At 41.7% G+C, this 19082-nt stretch overlaps 1 protein-coding gene across 5 annotated transcripts in view; it reads right to left on the bottom strand.

The window, feature by feature from the left end:
- The window catches only part of tafa5a (TAFA chemokine like family member 5a), a 137719-nt gene that overhangs the window by 77309 nt on the left and 41328 nt on the right, over positions 1–19082 (bottom strand). The gene's annotated exons all lie outside the window — the stretch shown is intronic.

Below are 19082 nucleotides of genomic sequence, written 5' to 3'. Positions count from 1 at the left end.
AATCAGTAACTTGATAATTGATTTAATAATAGTTACATTGCTTCTCCTAAATATATTACAGTAATGGAATTACATTCTATGAATCATGAACATGGTAAATGACTGTGTAGTACATGACATTCTCCATGTTAGAGTCTGAAGTAATAACGAAAGTGCAAGAAATAGAAATCTCACAGCATATTCAACATAAGTAGGGGAGAGACCGTTAATAGAGGAATTCCCTCAAGACCATTTTTTTGAACAGCCTATATAATTGGCTTACTTAGCAGTTACCCCAATCTTATAAGCCCAAGCATTTTGTTCAGCTAAGCTTGAATCATCAGGTTTGCTAAAAGGTGCTCATTTATCAATATCCAGGATGTGACTGTCCTTGGTGCTGCAACCAATAGGAAGAGCTGGAAAAAAAGGTTTGGTGTTAAAATAAAGGTGATAGCCAATGGTCTGTAATTGTAAATTTTCTTTATGTCTCCAGGGATATCTGAGTTGCTATGAGTTGCCTCCCTCAGACACACTTCACACCGTGTACTGATCATTACTCGAAATGACAAAGACATGGAGAGGAAGGTTAAAAAGTGCAGTATGGCTTAAAGTAAGGTTTTAAATCTCATTGTCGGTATCATATATAAATGCCATTTAAATGCCTGGATGCACTGACTGTATTCATGGTGTTATATTTTGTAAATGTACTGCAGCAAACACTTGTAACTAATAAGAACATGACAAGATTGTGACAACCTCTTCTCATGTGTGACAGCCTACCATTTATTGCCTCCCGCTCTCTACATCTGCCGTCAATCTGCTATCAAGTTATTCATCCGCAGAATAACTGAAGTGTAAATGAAAGGAACAAAAAAATAAATAAATAAAAAAACTTTCAGATGGCATATCTGAGCACGTCTTTTTCCTTTGTCTGATTTCCATAAGAATCAATGTGAAAGAGCACAACCAGGTCAATACTAAAGTTAATTTTGATAGAACAATTTTTGATTATGTCAAAATAAATGTGACAGAAAATGCATACACACAAGAGTAGGGTCAAAAAGCATTTGGACAAAATAAAGTAGAGTTGACTCACTGCAACACAACACTGTTCAATATAAACTGTGAAAGATGTCACATAGGCCCTTGATCTTACCTGAAAAAACACATTAAGTTTATGGTTTTGTTTTGGTTGTAAAAATTTTTTTAAAAAAAAGAAGAAAAAGCCGATGCATCTGATTTGCATGGTAATATGTCATTTATTGTTCTGTAACCATGATGTATGCACACCATCTCTGGAAAATAAATCTTTCAAAGTTGTTACTGTGCTCATTTTTCATTTTCAACTGCAAGCCCCTGGACAACTTTTGCTAAAAAAAACAAAACAAAAAAAACCCCTAAACTGGGAACTACCTCAGTGAAGTCCTCGCATAGTTGGAGGGAAATTTCCGCACCCTATAATTTTCCTTGAGACATGCAAATACATCATCTCCTCCAAAACTCCCCACCCATTGCCACAAACTGCAGCGAAAACAAGCACATAAAAAGGCAAACTGTGTCTTATATTTCACTATTCTGGCGGGGGAAGCTGTTTGGCCAGACATTTGCTCATGAATATTTAGGTCGCGGTGTTATGAATATGCATCAGGATGCCGGAGCAGCGCTATCAGCACCCAGATTTATGAGCTAGTGTAGGAGATAATGATAAAGGAGGAGATAACCTGGCCAATGGTATGATGAACAGAATGCACACAGAAACACAGAAGGAAGAGCATCCACGTACAAATATATAAATACAACTAACTTGGATTTTTGTCAGTTAAAAATGTACTGTATTAAAACCCATGGAGTAAAACGTGTATTATTTCATTGGTGAATCATGCAGGGAAATTGCACTGTAAAGTTATGGCTGTATTATAAAGCGTTGATTAAAATACAAAAAAAAAAAAGAAAAAAAAAAGTGTATAGCACACTTTAAATTTGAAGAAGAAAAAGCGAGCAGTGCAGAAATGTCACTGGGATACGATATGGCATTTCTGTCATTTTCAGGGTGTGACTGTGGTTTGTTTCTCCTCTGCCCCCGAGGTACACTGAGAAGGAGGGTGTCACAATCTTTTTTATCTGTGAAACGCAGTACCTGCATGCGTGTATCATTTGTGCATGTGTGGTGCCTCTTAAAGTGTGTCGCCAGCGATAACACACTATACTGCCCATCCCACGGTTGTAGAGATATCACAATCCCGTGCCTCAGGTGCAGGAACACAGAGAAAAATACTGAAATAGTTGGGAATATTCCCTGCAGGAAGGAGGTGAAGATTGGCATGGACGCCATGCAGGAACCTCCGGGATACAATTTCAGTTCAAAAAGAAGGTTTTGTTGTGTATAGTTATAATTTTCTTGGGCTAAGCAGCAGTTATTGGCAAATATATTCAATGCATTGTAACTGAGCAGGAATGGGTCACTCTACAATAAATAAAATGCCATGCTCATTTGCACGAGAATTATTCTGCAACATTACCAGCAGTTACCTTATTATTAACTTCCACCATGCTAAATATTTGAAGTTACGTATTTTGACACCCTCCACAGGGACCCAATAAAAATCCCTGCAAAATACGTGACAGAGCTAATTAAACTCCTACCATTGCTCCACTTCATTTCTCATGCATGTGAGTCACTGTGAAATTATTTCACTTAGTTTATGCAACCTTGTCAGAGCTGATCTGACCCCACCCTCAAAAAATGTCAACGGAATTAAGATTTGACTTTCAAAAAAAAAAACCAATCTCTTTCAAGAATCCTGATCAGACATGACAGCAATGCAAAATAATTTCCGCTATCTCAGGAATTAGCAGTAGATTTTTGATTAGTGTTTTGTCTCGGGGGAGTTTTGGCTCGTACTTGTTTCAATCGTAGGCCCCAGTCTCGGCTGTTGGTCCTCTACCAAGTCACGTTGTATCTCTCCCCCTCTGCTCCTCATAGCTTTTCTGCTGTAAAATATGTCCGATGCGTTTGTCATTAAAGTACGGCAATAGCACCTCACACGCTACAAATCATTCATCCAGAATGTGCAGCTAACGCTACTTTCAAGGACGTGTCAGTACAGCACTGGTACATATCATAGATGTATGGGTAGCACTGACCTGGAAAAAGACGTGAACGACAGTCAGTCACATGTATTTATTCAGTCAACTGATTAATTATAGTATGATGGGCCAGCATTTCAAAGCCTTTAGGAAAGAGTATACGTTTCTTTTGGTGCCTCGGAGAAAGCTGCTCGCCTCTGTTTTGACATGGCCTTGAAGCCCTATCAGAAATAAGCCCTTACTAGTTGCTAATGAGTACCCTGTCTAACAAGTGGAATTATATAACTTGCAATGAATTAAAAGAAGGATAAGCGTAAATGTGAAATATGTAGATTTCATATCTACATATTGAGAGGGTCCCCTTCCCCAGAGCCCACCATGTTGCACTACTATGAACAAGAAAACCAAACGCCGGCTGTAGAGAGGGCCTCTCATGTCCCCCCCCCCCAAGTTTCATGACCACTCCGACCGGCTTGAACAGGGAGGGTGGGCTGTCACTAAATCCAACACACCGCTCCTTTCACATTGTGCACAAAATGTTATCAGCAAGGTATCAAGCCAAAGCATGTAATACACCCATCAAACCACTAGAGGATACTTTATCAGGGTGGTGTTTTGCCTCACTTTGGCATTAGAAGTACATGCACATATGATTACGGTCAAAGAAGGTCAGAGGACTGAGGTCATTTAAAGTAGAAAAGTGACACAGTGAGAAGGAAGGTAGGTGAAGGGTGGTTGGATGGATCAAACAAAGGACTTTGACACAAGAGAACAGGTATCGAGTCCGTGAGAAAGCAACATGGATTTCTTTCGAGAACTCTTTTCCAAACCCTAACCGTCCGATAGTGATTTTTTTGTGTGCTAAATTTAAGGTACTTTAGTTTTCACAGCTGGGCGAGGCAAAATGTGAGACAGTGACACAATATCCTGTAGTGGACTGACGGGTGTATTGCACACTTTGGTGAGATACCCGAGCGATATTTCATGATTATCTAGCAGGCCAGTTTCTGCAGCCGCTATAGGTAGATTGCGAAACTCCATAGAGTCTTATCGAGTGTCCAACAGCAGAGTAGTGGTGTAATCATTTGGGGGGCTCAACTCAATCCCGCGTGTCGACATGAAGTCGTTGTGTGAACCCGCTCATTGCAGAAAAATACATCATTTTGTTCAACAAAACACAAACTGATAAAAGCGTAGTCAAATACATGGGAGGAGGACAATAACTTCCAATGCAGCAGGGAACTCAGCGCTCCGTATGCACTGCATTCCACAAAAACTGGACGAGTTGGAGCTGATAACTTGGCACGGTTGCTGCTTTTCAAAGCTAAAAACGTCTTGTGCGACTCACAAAGAGAGTGGCTGCCAATTGACTTTTGCAAAATGTATTTAAAAAAATTTCTACTGCTGCCATTGAGAGAAAGGAGTGAGGAGAAGAGGGGAAACAGAAACAGAAAAACAGGGGGGGGGGGGGGATGCATTGTATATCAAGAGCAAGTGGTGACACATTGTTGATGCTTTGGGAGTTAAAGAGCACCTTGCCTCCTTTATTGTAGCTCTTCTCTGAGGACTTGACCATATCGACGTCCAGGTTTTTTTTTTTTTTCGTTTTTTTTTCTCTTAAGTTCATCACAACCTGATTTCCCGTCCTGAACTCTGCTTTTAGCAACACTGGTCTGCTCCTACAGAAGAAACAGCACTGCTTACAATAGCGACAGCATTTTGCATAACAAAGGAGAGGAAAGTGGGGAAAAAGGAGGAGAGATGGGAGCATGTCAAGTATGTGGAGAAAGATGTGTGCGTATTCGAGTATGTGTGTGTATGCATGTCCACATGTTTGTACATTAGTAATGAAGCCAGGGGCTAGAGCTGGAGCACACACAGTCAATGTGTTTTAATTGAGACGATGTGCTCCCTGCGGCACGGCATAAATGATAAATTATTCTAGCTACCCTAGCTATCATCAGGCCTTCGCTATTATTACCAGCTGATGGTCAGCAGTTGCTTCAAGATGTAAATGCAAAAAAAAAAGTAAAAATTATCTGAAAATGGTCAAAGACAGTACTGTATAGGTCCACCTTGTTGCTGTGCCTCGATCAAGAATATAACGTTGTGTATAGAGGGAGCGTTGATAAGAGTTAAGAGGCAGTTGTTTCCCACTCACAAAACTCTCACATACTTCTTGTCTCCTCTCTCTCTCTCATTCTTGGACACATGCAGTCTTCTCTCTGCACCTTTCTCCCTCCCTTCCCTCTCTGTCCGCTCCTGTTTGACATCATTTTATATGGTCAGCTGTATCTACTCCGTGTCCCTCTGTCCTTGTATTCGCCCTCCCCTCCGTCCCTCTCTGTATGTCCCACTCTGCCCACCTCACCGTCGCTCTTTCTTGCTCCCACAACCCCTATTTCTGTCTCTATCTCCAGTGGAGGAGGTGCCAGGGCAGTGCAATTGGTATTCAGGCTCTGTCAGAACCAATGCAGAGCCCTGTTAGCAGAATAAGAGAAGAAACATCCTTATCTGGATTTCCACAGTAACCAGAGGGTGGGTGGGGGATTCAGCTACACTTGCTCCTCCTAACATATTTTATTTTTATTTAACACACGCTGTTGTTTTCCCTCTTGTTTTCTCTCGTCGGCTTCCCCCTGCTGTCTGCGCTAATTATTGACCCACCGTGTTGGAGGCTCCTAAGCACACACATTCAACTGGAATGCATATATTGACTGTATATGGGAACACAGACACACAAGAAAGCACGGGAGAACAATTGGATGCATATGCACACACACACACACACACACACATGCAACAGACATTACACATCCTTATACAGCCCCCTGACACAGCTTTCGCACATCTGCATCTGCCACACACACACACACACACACACACACACACACACACACACACACACACACACACACACACCACTCTCACTGTGCCCTCTCTCCTGTCTCCTCTCAGTTCCAGAGGGCTACACTACAAGACACATGTACTTGCGCAGCACCATTATGGGGCTATTTTGAGGAGGTTGAGTAAGTGCGCCGAGCTCTTGACTCAAACTACTGCACCCCTGCGCAATGTAAAACGTGACATTGGCTTGAATGAGAATTAATTAAGGCTAAACTATGTATATATTAGCTTTTAAAACAGAGCATATGAGGGTACAAGGAGGAGCTTAATCAGTGATCAGGAGCAAAAAAAAAAAGTAGATAAAAAGCCCGAGATTATTTGAAGCTATCTGATCAAAAATAACAACAACAAAGACAATTGGAGGCTAGTGATGATTAAAAAAAAACACACAAAAAGTTAAATATAGCTGGAAAAAAATCAGTAATGCTGGGTCAAATCTTTAATCTTAAATTTACATGTCACTTAGGGTGACTTATGTTCTGATTACGTTTTTGAAAAATAAAGCTCTGGTTTGCACACCCATTGGTTAATGGTAGCAGTTGAATACAGTGAAAAAGTACATCGATGGAAATACTCTTTTTGAGTACACATTTGAGATACTTGTACGAATTACCTTACATATTAAAAATATATTTATAAAACATCTGCTGACCATATAAAATATGACACTGTTTGAGATGAAAATACCCAATTAACCACTATATAAATCATCTTAAATGAGCAACACTTCAAAAAACTGAAACAGCAAAATGCTCCTTACACATAGTTCAATCAGACAATACGTATAACAATTGTGTTACTTTAGTTTTTGTATATTTTGCTATAAATACGTATGTCCTTTTATTAAAGTGTCATTATCATGACAGGACTTGTATATTTTACTTTTGTTTACAGTAAATAAAAGACCCCAATACTTCCACCAATGCAGTTTAATAGAGAATATCTTTTATTTTTCGTGAAATGTTCCACCTTAAACTTTGCAACAATCAACTGTCTTATTCAAGACATTTTAGTTCGACTCCCTCTGTTGGCAGTAATATGGACGTTAAACTCATTAACATCAAACTGAAAATACAATCTATGACCTCTGCGATGTTTTTCTTAAAACCACGAGAGCAATAAGCATCTTAAATGCTGATTAACTCTCAGTATAAGCAGAGCATTTTCAGACAGAAAAAAAAAAAATCTCTCGTCCTCATCTGGATAATCCCGAGTCCAATTTTAGTGAGGATAGAAACTGTGGACAGAATTTGGATGATATCCTTTCTCTGTCTTTGCGCTGGCGCAGGTTACTAGCACAACCAATCCCTGTCTGCCATTACCCGGGTTGCCATGGTAACACCCCCCCCCCCAAAAAAAAATATATATATATATATTTCAGGAAGCAACCCATCGGCAACAACCTGTGACTCTCTCTGTCTCTCTCTCTTTGTCTCATTGTCTCTCTATCCTCTTCCTCCTCTGTTTCCGTCATCATTATACTCTTTAAAGCACTTTCTACAGCTATCTATCTATCTATCTATCTATCTATCTATCTATCTATCTATGTATCCTTCTTCCCCTTGTCTATTTCTCCAGCTCTACATTTTAAGTGTCCTTTTCTGCCTCATTTGCTGTCACAGTCTGTCCATATTCAGCCACTGGGTTCGTTCATTTGCAGCTACAACCAGAGGAAATGGTGCATCAGGCTCCTTCACTAGGCTGTTATCTGTACTCATGGCTGGAGCTGTGTGTGTTTGTGTGTAGTTTGTGCACGAGTGCGCACAAGACAGAGAGAATCTATGAGAAGAGTGCTGTGGCGGCGCTCGTGTGTATTTACATGTGTTCTAAAGTGCAATTGTGTGCGCGTGTGTGTGTGCGCACACGGATGCCCGCATGTGCAACCGTTTGTGCCAATTATTTCATTACCGGCTGACAGATTTCTCTTTCCACTATAACTACTCCCTTAGCCACAGGCACCAGCAGAAACCTCCAGCAGTCTCACACTCTCTCTCTCTCTCTCTCACACACACACGCACACGCACGCGCACGCGCACGCACACGCACGCACACACACACACACACGCTAGCACACAGCAACCAGTTCAAGTCCATCAATTAAGGAGGCAATTTGCTCAAGTGGTTCCACCTGGGCCAAAAGGCAGGTGGATGGCTGTGCTCTGTTTATCTATCAGACGCTATTAGGGCTGAGATGTCACTGGTTTTACTTCTGCCCGGCCCCCGTGATGTCAGTCCTGTCTTTCTGTCAGCCTGCATGTCAGATGGGCTGCACATTATGTATGCGCGTGTTTGTGTGCGCGTGTTTGAGCCAGAGATTATGTCGGGTCTTCAGACGGTAGCTGGAATGTACTGTATCTGTCAATGTGTGGCAACCAAATGACAGACGATGCAAAACATCTTGCGGACGTGTTGTCGTGTGTGTAAGCATGTTATGTGTCAGGTTATCAAGCCACTGACATGTAGACGAAGTAGCAGATGCTTTTTTCTGTTCACACACATCTCCATCTTTGACAAGGTTGCTTCAGCAATCGCTCAAAGTGTGTGTGTTGTTATTTTTGTGAGTGCCTCATTGTGGACTGTGTGTGGCCTCCGCTGCAATAATTCATCCTCTCTGGAGTCCCTTAAGAACCTAGAGCACTGTGTGTGTATATGTCTGCGTGTGTGTGTGGGGGGGGGGGGGGGGGGGAAGTGACCCATTGTGGCAGCATATGCATATGTATACACGGCTACCTCTGTGCCTGCTAGTGCACATCTGCACTGGCTCACAGCATTTATTCACTATCTGTGCGAACGGTGTGTGTTCGGAATGTATGATGCAACTTCACACACACACACACACACACACACACACACACACACACACACACACACACACACACACACACACACACACACAAAATGATAAATTAGACTTGGAGCTGCAGGAATTTTGCTTGTTTGCTTCTACTAAGGCAAACCCAAGATACTGCATACAGTCTGTCAATCTCCAGTATACTTTTGCAGGAGTGTGTAAATGTGTGTGTATGCATATGTCTGCATTTGTATTTGTCACTTCACCTCTGCATGTTAACATGTGCAGACGCCTGTGGCATCGACGTTTATCTGCAAGAAATATAGAGAGCCTGTGTGTTTGCATGCCAACCTCATCGTACAGATGTGCTCCGAGGTGCATGCGGGAGGTAAATCGCACAGACAGGAACTACATGTCAATGTTTCCTCCCCCTGTTGTTTGATTTAGGCAAGGGCATTCTGTTTTCCTGCATCCCACAAGCCTTATTTCCTTTCTCACTGGATGTGGTATTATCCCTGGGTTTATGTGGCAGAGCACAAGATATAATTTATTGTCTGTTCAGCAAGGCAAATGTGCAAACCTGGCATATTTCATTTGCTGAACATATCATTATTAAAATAGGATCCCCCCCCCCACCTTTTTTTGTGTTTCACTGTGTGTTCAAATCCTATCGAGGGTATATCTGATTCTTGCCCTTACTGTGAATTTCTTGGCGATAATAACCCCTGAAATATAGAATATTGGAGAACGTGCGCTCTGTGTGAGGAGAGGAGGCTAGCAAAGTAAGTGTTATGAAAAGGGAAAGATGACTGGTAAAGTCAGACACATCAATGACTACCAAATAGAAAAATGGGCATTACTTCTCAGATGATGAGACACTAGGTTTTGGAAAGCGGTCACCCTCCTGCCCCCTGATACATACTTCATTCTGAGCTCAAACTGACAGAGAAAACCTAGGCAGATTTAGCACCCATATCAGTGAATAGCCAGCATGCCTTGTAAATTATTGTGTACACAGTGTGTATACTACATGTATTACTTTTAAGTGAAGAATGTGGCTTTAAAAATTCCCTACAGCAGCGGCTCTGTGAAGAAACAACACACCACGGAAGAAAGCTTTCTGTATTCATGAGTTTGGTTTTAACAGTCCCTGCAGGTACAATAATGAAGTTCCTCTTTCCCATGTGGAATGGACCGTAATGATTATGATGAAGCAGAATCGCTAGCTTCTTTTCTTTTCTTTTTTTTCACCCCCTTCCTGCTGTTGTATCGACAGAGCTGTAAACATAAGCATAAAACTATATGTAGCAACGATGTAACTGTAAAAAAGGGCTATTAACAGATGCGGAGAGAGAGGGAGCAACCCAGTGCAAGACAGGAGATCCTGCGTCTGCAGTTGGTATGCATTCAAACAACTTTACAAAGGCCATTCGAGTGCCACATTCAAAGTATCCCATTACAGAAAAAAACACATGAATTTCACATGTGGAAAAAAAACTCACACATGACACACTTTTGTATTTTGCTCATGGGAAACTTTCACGGTGTAATGTGTGAGGCACAATATACAGTGGTGTGAAAAAGTGTTTGCCCCCTTCCTGATTTCCAATTTTTTTGCATGTCTGTCACACTTAAATGTTTCAGATCATCAAACAAATTTAAATATTAGTCAAAGATAACACAAGTAAACACAAAATGCAGTTTTTAAATGAAGGTTTTTATTATTAAGGGAGAAAAAAAAATCCAAACCCACATGGCCCTGTGTGAAAAAGTGTTTGACCCCTCCTGTTAAAACATAACTTAACTGTGGTTTATCACACCCAAGTTCAATTTCTCTAGCCACACCCAGGCCTGATTACTGCCACACCTGTTCTCAATCAAGAAATCACTTAAATAGGACCTGCCTGACAAAGTGAAGTAGACCAAAAGATCCTCAAAAGATAGACATCATGCTGAGATCCAAAGAAATTCAGGAACAAATGAGAAAGAAAGTAATTGAGATCTATCAGTCTGGAAAAGGTTATAAAGCCATTTCTAAAGCTTTGGGACTCCAGCGAACCACAGTGAGAGCCATTATCCACAAATGGAGAAAACATGGAACAGTGGTGAACCTTCCCAGGAGTGGCCGGCCGACCAAAATAACCCCAAGAGCGCAGCGACGACTCATCCGAGAGGTCACAAAAGACCCCACAACAACATCCAAAGAACTGCAGGCCTCACTTGCCTCAGTTAAGGTCAGTATTCATGACTCCACCAGAAGAAAGAGACTGGGCAAAAATGGCCTGCATGGCAGAGTTCCAAGACCAAAACCACCGCTGAGCAAAGAGAACATTAAGGCTCGTCTCATTTTTGCCAGAAAACATCTTGATGATCCCCAAGACTTTTGGGAAAATACTCTGTGGACTGACGAAACAAAAGTTGAACTTTTTGGAAGGTGTGTGTCCCGTTACATCTGGCGTAAAAGTAACACCGCATTTCAGAAAAAGAACATCATACCAACAGTAAAATATGGTGGTAGTAGTGTGATGGTCTGGGGCTGATTTGCTGCTTCAGGACCTGGAAGACTTGCTGTGATAATGGAACCATGAATTCTACTGTCTACCAAAAAATCCTGAAGGAGAACGTCCGGCCATCTGTTCGTGACCTCAAGCTGAAGCCAACTTGGGTTCTGCAGCAGGACAATGATCCAAAACACACCAGCAAGTCCACCTCTGAATGGCTGAAGAAAAACAAAATGAAGACTTTGGAGTGGCCTAGTCAAAGTCCTAACCTGAATCCTATTGAGATGCTGTGGCATGACCTTAAAAAGGCGGTTGGTGCTGGAAAACCCTCCAATGTGGCTGAATTACAACAACTCTGCAAAGATGAGTGGGCCAAAATTCCTCCACAGCTGTAAAAGACTCATTGCAAGTTATCGCAAACGCTTGATTGCAGTTGTTGCTGCTAAGGGTGGCCCAACTAGTTATTAGGTTTAGGGGGCAAACACTTTTTCACACAGGGCCATGTGGGTTTGGATTTTTTTTCTCCCTTAATAATAAAAACCTTCATTTAAAAACTGCATTTTGTGTTTATTTGTGTTATCTTTGACTAATATTTAAATTTGTTTGATGATCTGAAACACTTAAGTGACAAACATGCAAAAAAATAAGAAATCAGGAAGGGGGCAAACACTTTTTCACACCACTGTATATTCCCATGGGAAAACTTTTCCATATATTTCCCCCATTATATCATACATCGTGTGGCTAACGTGTCATATATATGTGATCATTTTTTTTTCTGTTGGGGTAACCTTTTTCCTATTTTCCACAGCTGATCATACTTCCAAATGTTTCTCTCCGATAGAATGAGTCTGTTTTACTCTGTGATGGGAAACATATCAAATCATTCTGGGAGCGATGGCAGGTCCCTCCTGCATTCTTCACAACTCAATAACACAAAGAAGGTTAAAATGAGTAAACAAGCAGCAACACGCAATCATTTGAATAATGCTGTTTGAGCAACCTGTTGGATTACGATTTGACACCGCAATGCTTGCCAGCTACATCAATTATGTCAGCGATGATCACCATAGGAACATCAAACCTGATGAGTTATCTCGCTTTGTTGCATGACTAACACCCATGTCAGCACCTTTCCCTCCGCACGCTTTAATGCCATTAGAAGATAAACGAGCGGCACCGCTTGTTATGACCCATAATGATATGGCTTGTCCTTTACAGTGAGCTAAACCCCTTTTCTTCTATGGCGTTAGATCGAGAATAGGAATTGGAACCCCACAAGCAATCTATTCAAGGGTGCAACAAGCTAAGGGGATGTGACGTGCCAATGTTTTTTAGTGATTTTCATTACGTGTCATTCTATTCTAATTCATTTTCAATTGGACCATAAGAGCTGCCGCCATAAGCAGCACAAAAGGCAAGAACGAACGAAGGAGGATCTTGTTTAGCTGCAAGACATCCCAAGAAAGAAAATAATGATCTTTATGAAATTGCTTTAGACACAATCTGACAGCCGAGACAAAGAAGTGGCTGGTCTTGTTGGAATCGATAAAGCCTCCATTAGTTTTCTAAAGAGAAATTTGTTTCGGTGGAGCAGCATAGCATCGGTAATATTCTGCCCCTTTGACATAAAAAGTTAATGTACTATAGCCAACCTAATGTCAGATTAAACCTACATTTCTGCCAGATGGAAATGAAAAAACTGTTTGAACGCACTGGATCCATAAAGCATGACCAAGCCTGTTATCACAGACACCGCATTTGTGTCACAATGGCCTCCAGGGCCGAGCTTTTGTGAAGACAGAAAAACCTTGTTTCTAAATCCATTCAAATGACTGTGATCTCATGAACACAGAGGATCAAACTTCCTAAGTAGCTATTGATCAGCTAGATGAACAGAGACACACAATTGATCGAGCGCAAGGACGACCTCATCTCTACCTTTGACACAGCAGGAAGGCACAAATTGAAACCGCAGAAGGGTAAGCATGCTTCTCATCCATAATTTCCTCAAAAATGCGTTGGATGTATCACACTCAAGCACCCTCATGGTCACAGAATCAATAGTCTGGAGTATTAACCTATGAAAAAAAAAATGGACAGAAGGTCCAGCTCAATTCCCTTAAATCAGCACTCTCTGAGCTTGTACATCTTGATGAATCCACTGGATCATCCAAGGGGAGGGACGAGCTTCTCTTTGAGAGATGGTCATGATGGACATGTTGCCAGTGTTGCAAGAATGGGCCCAGAGGAATCCGCCCTTCCTTGGAGGAAAAATGCTGATCTGAAAGGATCTCTCTACCACCGGCTGACAAGGCGATAGATAAATGGCTCCCCGAGTCTCTAACCTCTCAAACTACTGGTCCTCCTCCTTCTTGTCCTACTCCTCAGCGTGTGTGTCTTCTGCCAAACACTCCTCCTTCCTCTATTCAAACTTGTGTGTATACGCACACCCACATGACTAATTCATACAGCTGAGCTCTATCAGATCTCGGTGACCAGAACACGTTCCCCGGCTGCTGGATGAGGTTTTAATTAAAGCTACAGCTGCAGCTACTAAATTCTCTCAATCCTTTATGCAGTTTCCCACGTCTTACACCCAGGAAGAGCACAATCTAGCAATCTGTGCTAGCTTGCTGATCTGTGCCACAATTCCCTGTGTGTGTTACACATTTTATCAGCAGCATCTGTATTCCGTTAATGCGCCTGAGGACGTTAAGAAGTAGCATCTCATGCCCTTGCTGATTCACGGTTTTACAGAGTAGCTCAAATCTATGTCGTCAAGCTTGGATTGGTTGGGCCTCAGGGGGTTTTATGTGGCACTTCATGGGTGGAAGGGCAGGAATGAAGTGTGTAAGGGCGATGTCTCTCTGACATGACTATTTCCAAAGGCCAGTGAGTCTCCAGTTAAAGTTGGAACCCAGAGAGGATCCTTACAGCCAACTTTTCATTAGAGTCTAACTCCAATCACTGCCTTTTTTTCTTTTTTTTTTCCCTTTTATTGTCCCACAGCACTGCCAAAACGCAATCAATAGGACTTTAGGAAAACTGGGTGCAATAGTGCACACTTTTTACTGTCCCACAATCAATAGGAGCTGTGAAAAACAGTGCCATGAGCAAATATCGAAGATTACACACACACACACACACACACACACACACACACACACACACACAGATAAAAAGTGCCCCTGGACACAGGACACAAGGGGGTTGTTTAGAGCAGTTTAGATTACCTTGAAAAACCACCACAGGTTTCTGCTGCTGCTGTGATTGATTCATCGAAGTGAATTAATTAATTAACAGACTCGTAAACTAATGAATCAATTAAGCAATTGATTAATGTGCATTGCCCTTATGGATTACAGCTGATTCTGACCATTAAATATAAATTGTGTTCAATTTAAAGCAGATTACATGCAGAGGAATGCTCTGCTTACCTATGTGTACCATTGCTGTGAGGAATTTGCCATCACTGAGGATTTGCCAAGTAAAACACGTTGATTGTGACATCGCCTCTGTATGCTAAAGGAGTATTACTGCAGCATTAAATACACGCATATTATCTTTATCTCACTTGAGCCTAAAGCTGCGCTTCGGGGCTAAATTCCCTAAAATCCCTCCTTTCTGCAGATTAATAATAGATGCTTAAAAAGCAAGAGATTTAATGACTACACCTCTGCCGTTGTATCTCCAAGTCATATTCAAGTCAGAGCTCACACTGCAGTTCACTCTGGCCTCCACTATAATTAAAGAGACTACATGATTCAGATGCAGGTAATGGTCGGCAAACAACAAGGCCGTTTTAGAAATGTGCCTGAAGTGCATTTAGAATTCTGCCGCTGTGGCACAAACTGAATTAATATTCTGATGGAAAAATGAAACACAGCATTCGCAGATGGCAAAATGAAATTGAATAGTTGTACTGAAATCTTTGCAGCAAGAAAATAAACAACTAAATAGTCTGGCATAAAAATGGAAACAACCGTCTATGGAACAGTTGTGTAGCAGACCTTCTGTACCTTGCATAACCATCCACTGTTTGTAAACTCAGCTGCATAAAACCAATCAATTTGCAATTGTATCACCAAAAGAGCTTGGTGAAGGTATTGGTCATTGTTGAGCAGTGGGGTCACATCTGGAGGGCTGAAATTAAACGTTCTACATTCGAGGCAGTTTATAAAACGCAGCGGCCTTTTTCCTGCAGAGCTTTGAGCTGAAGCCTTTGTAAAGGTTAGGCTTTGTTCCACATGGACCTCTTAAAGTAAAAGTGCCCCTGATGACCTCTCCTCTGAGTGGCAAGTTGCGAGTTCCCTCTCCTTTGCACAAGCTGTATTGCTGATCTAATCATAGGGAGCAAACAAGCTGACAACATCCCGTGAAAGTACACAACCTTTGACTGCGACATCACCATTTGTTCATTGTTTCATTTTCCCACCAGATTTTGTTCGGAGGAAAACAATAAACAGTGAGGCAGCGTCTACTACACGAGGTGCCCTCCTTTTTTAAACTTGTGTCTCAAGACGTGATGGGGCTTCCCTTTCTCCACGGGCCACGTACGTGCATGACACAGAGCGTTTGCCACTGCTTGACCCAAATCTGCCTGAGGCTGCTCCGAGCAGGGCTTCCATGCCACAGAATGTCACTCTGATCCATGTATTTTTTTTTTTTTTTTTTTTTTAAAGAGGATCCCCAGGACTGCGCTTCTATTTGCGGTAAATGTAAACTGATTTTGGTTGCCTGATGTCAGGCGCAGTGGGTGTACACACATGTCTCTGTCACTTTGGCCCATTATGGTTTTACCTGAGGATCAATAACTGCAGTCGTTAGGCAGACTGGTGGTCTGTTTGGGGGAGGTATAGGACGCAGAGAGGCCACTGGGGGTACGCAGGCGCAAGTTGTTTTTTTTGAACGGTACACCAGTTCAGCATGGCATTTTCACAGAGACATCGAATCCTATGTCTTTTCAAGGCAATTTTCTCAGATACATACAAGGGTATTTATCCAAAAACACCCACTTAAAACAAATTTGTGGCTAATGAATACTGGTAAAAGCCCAGATTCTTCTATCTTTGATAAAGATGACTTGGCGCCATGAACATAAAGGAGCAAGTGCAGATCAATCATTGGAAATGATCCAATTTGTCTCCTCTATTGCAGTTGTCTCTTAAATTTGCTCATGATCTGCAGCACTGAAGAAAGTATTCTACTAATAATGTTCTTATTGAGGAGAAAATATTCCAATATTTTGACTTTTGACAGTAAATCTTGCTTGATGCTAATTTATACGTAACTGCACGACTTTATTGCTGCATTTAGAGAGAACTACAGATCATTGAGGTTTCAAAGATACTGCTCTTTTTAAGTTTCATTCGTAGCCCAAAGGGCACCACGATTTTATGCTACAAATTATTTGATTGCAGTGAGTAGTTTATCTAATTTTCTGAATGAAACCGTTATTTTACCTCAACTGCCCTGGATTAATCAAAAACTATTCCATGAACCTGTCAGGCCTTTCTTTATTGCCATGTGACAAATATCTCGGCCAGTGAAGAGCAAAGTGGGATTTGCTTCATTGCCTGAATTATTGAAGTGGACAGTGTGAGAAATTTATGGCACAAAATCCATCCACATTCCCAATGCATAATGTTTAAATATGTTTCCATTCCCGATCCACCCTCCCCGCATCCCTTTTTCTCGGTGCGTAAGCTCCTGTGTCACATTATGCATGAGGGCTGACGCAATGAGGTGTACAACCCCCCCCCCCCCCCAAAAAAAAAAAAAAAATACACTTGTGTTTGTGGTGTGTTTGGCTGTCTGACAGGCTGGCGGGGGGGGTGACATTTTGTTTCTTCCTGAGCATTCCCTTTGCCAAAATCACCATACTACATCTCTAGATAGCGAGAACTCCCACAAATACTGCTATGAAAATAAACGTTTTTCACAGGCTAGCTTCAGATAACATACCACCTGCATACACGTCTGCACCACCACCTACAGGAAACACACCCCCTCCCGCAAGAAAACACAGAAGAGGCAATCAGACTGTGACATGATAGAGAGGAGACTAAAAATACATTTCCTCGTCTTCCCTCTTTCTTTTGTTCTAATTCACGCTGGAGATGCTTGTGTTGGACAACCTTTATGTTCTAAATGCTTCTGAAAGAATATGTGCGACAAGACTAAAAGAAGTCTGTTCTTTTTTAGGCCCCTTGTGCATCCCTTTCATCATCCTAATCCCCAAAAGACTGTCACTAATGCAGTCCTTTGAATTCATTTTATCAGTTCGTATTATTAGGCCTTACAACTGGCTTCGACCTTGGCCATTCTTGTAGCCTAAAGTGAGCATATTCACAACCCGCCTTTATGTGACTCTCTCCCTCCATCCCTCTGTAGCAGATTTCAATAACGACCTTATACACCGTAATGAACTTGAAATTGCATCTTCTCGCCACTGAGTGACCAGCAGCTTTCCCCCACAAAGTTAAAAGCTATTTGGTGTCAAGTTAGAAAGCATAGAAAATGCAGGCTTAGGGGAAAAACACCTCAGTGTAAAAGCACAACATGATACAGACAAACAACTCGGCGGTGAAGGTCAAAAATATTGCCTTGCCAGTCAACAAGCTCAACAATGCTGATGGCCTGAATCTAATGAGACTCCCTCGCATTAACACAGCCATGAGCAGCACTTTTTTTTGTCCTGTTAGGTGACCACACAGTCCTCTCTTTGACCTCTGTGAAAAAGGCTAGTATGCCACAGTAAATTAAAACTCCAAAGGAAGGCTTCAGGACATATGTCAGTATAAAATTCTCAGCTCTCCTTTTCTCACATTTTGACTGATACTTTTTTTTTTTTTTTTTTTTTTTTTTTTCCCTGCGTTTCCTCCTTTCAGTAGGTTGGACATCCTCCTACCCTGCAGTAGTCATGGACTCACCACAGTAAGGAGAGAGTGTTTGCCACTGCTTGACCTGAATATGTGGCCAGGGCTGGAAGCAGGGAAGGGAAGGCGAGCCATTCCAAGCCATGCTTTTAGAAAAAATCTCCACAATGGAAACGCATGACCGTTCCTAAGTGCTGAACGGACTCAGAACGGCCCGAGGTGATACATGTATAAAGGGAATATTAAGTGCTGTTTTTTTTTTGTGTCAGCTTTATACAGTACAGTAATTCCCTGGGTTACACCAATTGACTTTCATAAGGAGTTTGAGCAGTAAATGTACTCAACCTCTGCATGAAGATCTCCCCGTAGACAGATATAATTTGTATTTATTATGCTGCACTGTAGGTGGAATTCATAACTGGTTATAGGGAATAATCTGCCACACTGAAACATCAGTTAAGTTATGACTCATTAAACCACATGCCATTCACAGCTGAATGTCAGATAATGAAACTCAATTAATTATTTCCAAAAGCTGAGCCAGTTTTTGCCACAATGCAGCCATGGCTGCAGGCTGTGACATCCAGACAGCATGGAAGTGATGACAGCCACAGAGTGGACAGTGAAATGAAGCGCTGGTCCTCGCTGGGACGTGTGTGAACGGTGATCGGGATTGAAATATATCTCGGCTTGAACATGAAAGGGTCAGAAAACACAATAGGAGATGAATGCAACATTAGAAGCGCTTGACCTCAATGTTACCCTAAAGCTAGACTCTAGTGCCATCTATTGAAAACGTTTTCAACAAATCAGTCTATCTGTGCAAACACTGAACTGCTGCTTTTAGTGGTACTTTTTGTTCCTGCACGCCATCAACACCAACTTGTTTTTTCGATGATATCAGAATATTGATAAATCGATCATCCCCGGGCGGAT

The sequence above is a fragment of the Embiotoca jacksoni genome, unplaced genomic scaffold (genome assembly GCF_022577435.1).
Source record: "Embiotoca jacksoni isolate LCO1_2020_lvr unplaced genomic scaffold, fEmbJac1.0.p SCAF_32, whole genome shotgun sequence".
NCBI lineage: Eukaryota > Metazoa > Chordata > Actinopteri > Embiotocidae > Embiotoca > Embiotoca jacksoni.
This window is presented reverse-complemented; position numbering and strand designations above follow the sequence as displayed.